The sequence below is a fragment of the Artemia sp. Qi Xiang Cuo genome, chromosome 1 (assembly GCF_049724085.1).
Source record: "Artemia sp. Qi Xiang Cuo chromosome 1, ASM4972408v1, whole genome shotgun sequence".
NCBI lineage: Eukaryota > Metazoa > Arthropoda > Branchiopoda > Anostraca > Artemiidae > Artemia > Artemia sp. Qi Xiang Cuo.
Window position 1 is genome coordinate 20,235,200 of NC_142794.1, and position 6,953 is coordinate 20,242,152.

Here is a 6,953-nt window from a genome sequence, read left to right on the forward strand (position 1 = left end):
ATTCCTTTACAACATTATTTTTAAATGTCTTGCTTTCTCTTTTGCGTCTCAATTTTATGCGTGGAGTTGTAAAGGGTAATTGTCCGGAGTAAATTTTCACCGAGATTGAACTGTCTAGAGGATATTTCCGTGGGGAGGGGGATGTCTCCGTCGAGGTAGGGCCAGATTTTTTATCATTACTTAAAAACGATCAGAAATTAAATTTTAAAAAACAAGTTTTTTCAACTGAGAGTAAGGAGCAACATTAAAACTTAAAACGAACAGAAATCATTACGTATATGAAGGGAATTGCCCCCTCCTAAACACCTGGCTCTCTACGCCATAGTTTGAATTTTGTCCCAATTCTTTAAGAACGAGTCCTGAAACACAAGGGTCGTTTAATTAAAACAATACTGTGCACGCTTTGGTCTTTTTCATGAGGAAGCAGAATTCTGAAAATTTTGCAAAAAGTCTTTAGTGAGGCCACACTCACGAGAAAATTCTTTTGCTTTTTGGAACATTACATCAAAAGCTTTTTCAGTTTGTATGTCAATAAGTTTATCTCACTTAGCTGCCGTAAGACTAGTAGCTCTAGAGAAAACTAGGCCTACCACCTACAGCTGCTCAAACAGAGATATTGTGGCAAATAAAATTCCGCTAGATGGAGTGTAAATATAAATTCAAATTTCTGAGGACTGGTTGCGAGTCCGTGGCCCCGAAGCCCACGTCTGAAGAATGTTTTGGTAATTGATGAAACAGTCAAGATACAGTTGTATCTACTCAGTACTCTGTTCCCCGATATACATCAGTATACCAATCTTGCAGTAGAGGATTTCTTCAACTGAGGAACAGTTATGCCAGCGGCTTTCTGAGCATTAACAAACAGTTGGTAGTGTATATTGCTATTCGCAATAAAACAATACAGCTCTTGAAGAATGGTGAAAAAAGATGCCATTTGCCTCAAGTTCTAAATACAAACAACAAATATAAGGTTGAGTCTATGAGCACGGCGGTGAATGTAAATTGCATGTGGTGCAACTGCTTTATCACCAGCTTGCATACCTGAATGTGGCTGCTCATGATACTGGCTTGATATTTTCATAGAAAAATCTATAAACAACAAATTTGTCCCTCCCCCTTTCTGGATGTCCAACAGTAAATTAACCCCTCCCCCTCCCTTCCAAAATCTTCTTGAATATGTCACCAATTGGTAGGTCTCTTATTTGTTTGTTTTTTAATGTTTTTATCACCTTTTTTATAAGTTGGTTCAAGCCAAGTCCCCCCCCCCTATTAGTAAGGCCTTTCAATTGTGAAGTAGAAATATTGGTCTTTGATTGTTGGTAAAATTTCATTCTAACTGTCCTATTAACAAATCTTGTGCTTTTTCCATATTTTCATTTTGTTATAATCTTGGGTATGTAAGATTAGGTCATGTCCTTCAAGATTTTTATCGATTCTTTTAATTGTCCTTTTATATAATATATTTTTTGTTATCTTTCCTGAAATAAAACAAAAATAACTGGTCTGAAATTCTCACTTTGATTGTCTCAAAATTCAAGAAGCTAAATTTCAAGACAATTCAATACAATTTAGAACAGATTCAAGAACACAGTTTCCAAAATTCATCCACTATCGTGGTTGGTACCACACAGGGACCGTATCAGATATTAAATTTATAAGGACAGATACTACATGTTGGCCTTAGCCCAGAGGCAGAAAAGCAATATGCCAATAATTGAACAAGGATTGTCACAGAGTCTATGAAAATACAAGTAACAAAGTTTGCCGTAAATTTAATTTCAGTTGCAATACTCAAAAAAGATTTAATTAACTTATCAGTTTGTTCTCCGATTTTTCTAAACTACATGAAACATTTCCCATGATATTTAAGTTTATTTCAAAATTAAAATTGTAAACGGAAAGTTTTCCAATTAAGACTTGGAAAAATTTTACCCCTTCATTCCAAAATAATATTCTGGACATGGCCCTGGGGGGGGGGACAAAAGAGTATTCTAAAGAGTCCAAGGAGGGGAATTTCGTTGTCATTTTAATTTCTTCAACAAAAATACGAAACAAAAACTAGTCCCTTTTCAATGATAATATCATGAAAAGATGTTTTTGAATCTCAGAGGGGGGGGAACGCAGGAAAAACACTTTGTAGAAAAAAATCTCCTCTTCCAATTAAAGCAAATGGTATTTATATATGCTTCTTAGTGACAATGCAAGTTGTATTGTGACATCATTAAATTTGCTTCAAATATGGAAACAAAAGCTGTAATCATCTAAGAAAAATACACAGACACAAAAAAGAGACTTTATCAGATAAATGATTGCTTACTTTAATTTATAAGTATGTGTCCTTTTCATTATTCCATTTACTTAATTATTTCTACATTTCTATCTTGTTACTAACAATGTAGCCAGAATACTGCATTAAAGAATAGATGGCATTCAAGCACAAATAGTAGAATTTGAGCAAAAACTTATCAAAGCACCCTAAGCTTTGAAACCTAGAAAAGCAATAGAAAATAAAAAAAAAAGTGCTTAAACATGGACTCTTGGTCACTATGTCGGCTATGTCGTTTTTGTCGAAAATTGCGTTTTATTTAATATTTCAGTTACTATGGGCAGAAGTTTATTCTTTGAAACAGTTTTTATTGTTACTAAGGGCTGTGCTTGATCCTTTATTAGGTTGCAGCTACCCCTTGCAACCATGATTGTTGTAACCTGTGATTAAGACGTCACTAATCATTTTGTTTATGAAATCATGATATGTTTGATAAAATCTTGTTCAATAACAGTTGGTGTTGTACAGTGGTGACGAGACGATCCCTAAGACATAAAGCATTTGATTTCAAGCCTGTCTGCGGTAACGATTCTAATACAAAAAAATTACACCAGACTACTTAGTTTGGAAACGGAGTACCTACTAAGGAAATGGAGTACATTTTTTTTAATGAATTAAAAACAACTAAAAGACAAAAAACAAAATTGCATTTTATCTCATTACGGGAAATAACAAACAAGGAACGAAAAGTGGTCGAACGGATATCAGCCTCCTCCCATATTATTTTTTGCTGCTTTTCCCCCAAAGAGGGGAAGGAAAAAAAGTATTTCAGAATCCAGGGAGGTTAAATTCGTTGTCTTTTCAATTTTACTATTCATGCAAACTATTCAGTTCTTGAAAATACCACGAACAGATATTCTTTTTTTACACCTAGGGCTTCAGTTCCGCCGAAAATTTCCCCTGAATTTCTCCACGTGCTAAATTTAGTCAGCAAAGACAAAGAAGCAAATGAAAAAAATTCGTAAAGGAATTCTACCAAATCAGTCTATGTCACTTGCGTGTTTACGAGGAGCTCCCGAAGAACCTATTTTATCATGCACTTGGTGCATGATATCTGTTGAAAACACCCTTATCCATAGTTGACATGGGCGCCCATAAGGGGTGCAGGGGGAAGGGTGCCCGCCCCCCTGGCTGAATGATGTTGCCTTATTTTTAAATTTTTCTTCTGAGATTTTTATTATAAAGCATTAAAAGTGCCAATTAGACGAGGTTTGCCCCCCCCCTAGAATTCAGCTTATGGGCGCCCATGATAGTGGCAAGAGTAAAAAATTAACATAAATAATTAACTTTATTGTGAAGTGTCAGTATCAGAGCCGTGATTTATGGGAAATAGATTTGATAAAGCGAGTTTTTTAACTGCCCAAGTAATCTTATTAGTAGGGGAAAGATACGGAAAAAAATGGTCGAACCAGGAGAAAATTGGTACAGAAATTATTTTTGCACCACTGTGTTCAGAAAAGAGAGCTCTACAACATATCAAAAAGCTAAATCTCCATCCTGTTGCGAAATTCCCTTTTTTTTCACGTTTTTTTGCGCCTATTTTTTAGATATGTCCAGAATCCGAAAATGAGAAACCGTGAAAAGAAAAGTAGTTTAATGATGGTTTCCCTTTTAAGAAACGATTGTTTTTGTGCTCTTTTATTAAACAGAAACATCACGTTTAATCATTTAATTCTTTTTTATGTTTTGTTTTTGTATGAAGTAAAAAAAAAAAAATCAAGCGACACACGATCACAGGGTATTTTTCGAAGAGGAGCACGAATTTTCGGTTCATTTTTCCCCATCTGAACAAATAGCTTACCGGCGTTCCGAATCCGTTTCTTTTCCTACCTAGCTTTATTGGTGACGACATTTTCAACCAGCTGGAAAGTCCCTTCTGATATTCACTTTCTGTTACACCATGCCTTGATCTTACACTCTTTTCAAAGTTGCTTCAGTCTGCTGAGCCTTGTAGATCTGCCTATCTGCAAAAAAACTCCTCAGATGAAAAGTATTTTGGAGTCCGAGCAGAGATTTAACACAGGTGCGTTTTTGTTTGTTTTTTTTGCCGATGCTTTTGTAACGTAACTACTAGGAAGCGGAAAGGAATCGGAGGAAGGAAATATAGAAAGGAAAGAAGACTCTACGCTCGTCCTACCTCTCTTTTCTGACACATATTTTATTAGCGCCATCTGTCTGAAGAAAACTTAAGTACAGCAAACAAGTCGCTAGAGTGCAGCACGGTATCCTTAAAGCACCCATGATACTCGACGCCGGCCCTCAATAAGATTGACAGTACATTTATTTTAGTAACCTATCTGAACTGGGGAGGGTTTAGCTACAGATTTTTCGGTTCAGAATCAGGGTTTTCGTTGTAACATTCACCGACAGCTCTACTTATTCACATACGCATGCTCACTTATTACTTATATTACTTATACTTATACTACATATACTCACTTATTCCCAGTTCTCTTTTTTAGATGGCTGAGACCGCAGTTTTATGTCTCCTTTGTGAACGTTCCATAGACACCTCAGAATCGTCGGTAATGGCAGAAAAAGGAGCTACAGCGATCAATGAAGCTAGCGAAACGAGAGGTACCCGCATCCCTGTCGAGGCAGTGAACCAAGTCCATGTTTCTTGCAGATAGACTTTCACAAACAAAATATTCCTGTCGAAAATTGAGAATGAGAGACGAGGAACCTTGCAAGAAAAGACAGAAGCAGAAAAATTGGTACTCCGATCACGGACTCTAAGTTTCAGCTTCCAAGAGTGTTGCTTTTTCTGCACTACAAGGATAAATCTCAACACTATCCACAGAAAAGAACACGAGTGGTACAAGGTTCGGACTAAAGACTTTGAAGAGAGTATAAAGGCAGTATGCAAAAGTCGTGATGACGATTGGTCAAATAACGTTTTCTGCCAAATATGTGCAGTGTCAGACCTGCACGCAGTTGATGCCATTTATCACGCAGCCTGTTCTTCTATGTTTCGATTAAATAAGAGCCTTCCATCCAGATTTGCGGCGCAGGAATTTTTTGGAATACTCGAAGATACTAAGCCAGATAAAAAACGTCCAAAAAGGGGGAGGCCAGGTCAAGATGAAAGATATTAGGCTTTTTTGAAGCTGGCTACTTTTTTCGAAGAAAATGACGAAGAACAGTATACAGTCAGTGAACTTGTGGTTAAAATGGGAGAGTTTTTGAATGGGACAGACCTTGAACCGTACTCTAACAAGTACTTGAAGAGCAAGCTTCTGGAATATTTCAGTGACCAGCTAGTATTTGCAACTATTGACGGTAAGGCTGACGTGGTGACATTCAAAGAAAAAGCATCAGCGATACTCCAAAATTTTTATTACTTGGACAAAACCAATAACGAAAAGAGTGAGAAAATCAAGCTTATTAGAGCACCAGCAAAGATTATCAAAAGTGATATCAAAGGACTGCCAGCATCGAAAAAATCATATATGCCCCCACAGCAGACTTCTTCTGGAGAACAGATGTAAGGTTCTCTACCTGAGAGCCTAATGGTGTTCTTAGATGATAAATTTATTCGAACCGATATTTCCTTCAAAGTGCTTGCCATTGGCAATTCCATCGTTCAAGCAGCTCGCCCGCGTGCCCTCATTTGTCCACTGCAACTAGGCTTAGCAGTGCAACTGGATTACCATTTCAAGTCCAGATTTCTTATTGACACTTTACACAGCCATGGATTCTGCTCCTCCTATGCTGAAGTCCAGAAATTTAAACGCTGTGCATCAGTCCATGATGAATCTAGCCTTGCAGGAGTTACCTCCGCACATGCTGTGCAGCATGTAGCTGATAATGCAGATCGCCAACGGGAGGAGACGCCGACGTTCTGATTGTAGAAAAAGCCGTAGAAGCTGGCAGGAGACGCCGACGTTCTGATTGTAGAAAAAACCGTAGAAGCTGCTAGTCTTATAGACACAATCGTGGTTGCTGATGATACTGACATCTTGGTTCTTCTAATCAGTCGATCAGATTTGCGTTCCGTGCGTTTATATTTATAAACAGAAGCTAAGGTTTGTAGTAAGAGTTAAGCGTGGGCTATTAGTGAGATGAATCAAAAGCTAGGAATAAATTTCAGCAATCGGATACCGTTCTGTTATGCCGTACTGGGTTGTGACACAGCGTTTCACCTTTACGGAATAGGAAAGGGCAAAGCCGTTCAGCTGCTACTTTCCAACAAGGGTTTCAGGGACAGCGCTGCTGTATTTGGCGACAAGCTCGAATCGCTTGAAGATATTGTGGCAGCAGGATAGCAAGCATTGTTGATACTGTACGGTTGCCCTGATGTTTCGAACCTGGACACTGCCAGAAAGCTAATCTTTCACAGAAAAGTGAGCACTGCCACCACTTTCATGCATCCACAAGAACTGCCACTGACTCAGGTAGCAGCAAAGTACCAGTCGTTACGTGTCTACTGCCAAGTTCAAATCTGGCTCGGGAACCCAGTAGACCCTTTACGCCTGGAATGGAAACTGCAGGATAACGAAGTTTTTGTGCCAATAAAAACAGATCTCCCTGCCGCTCCGTCTCAGCTGCTGAAAATTATCAAATGCTCGTGTCGTATTGACGGCTGTGATAGTGAAAAGTGTACCTGTAAGAAAAACGGACTTGAGTG

At 38.1% G+C, this 6,953-nt stretch overlaps 1 non-coding gene across 1 annotated transcript; it reads right to left on the reverse strand.

The window, feature by feature from the left end:
* Window positions 1-1,515: 1,515 nt before the first annotated feature.
* On the reverse strand, window positions 1,516-1,704 carry LOC148956094 (U2 spliceosomal RNA). The gene has a single exon (XR_016142566.1). It is a non-coding gene; the product is annotated as a U2 spliceosomal RNA (small nuclear RNA).
* Between the last annotated feature and the right edge of the window lie 5,249 nt (window positions 1,705-6,953).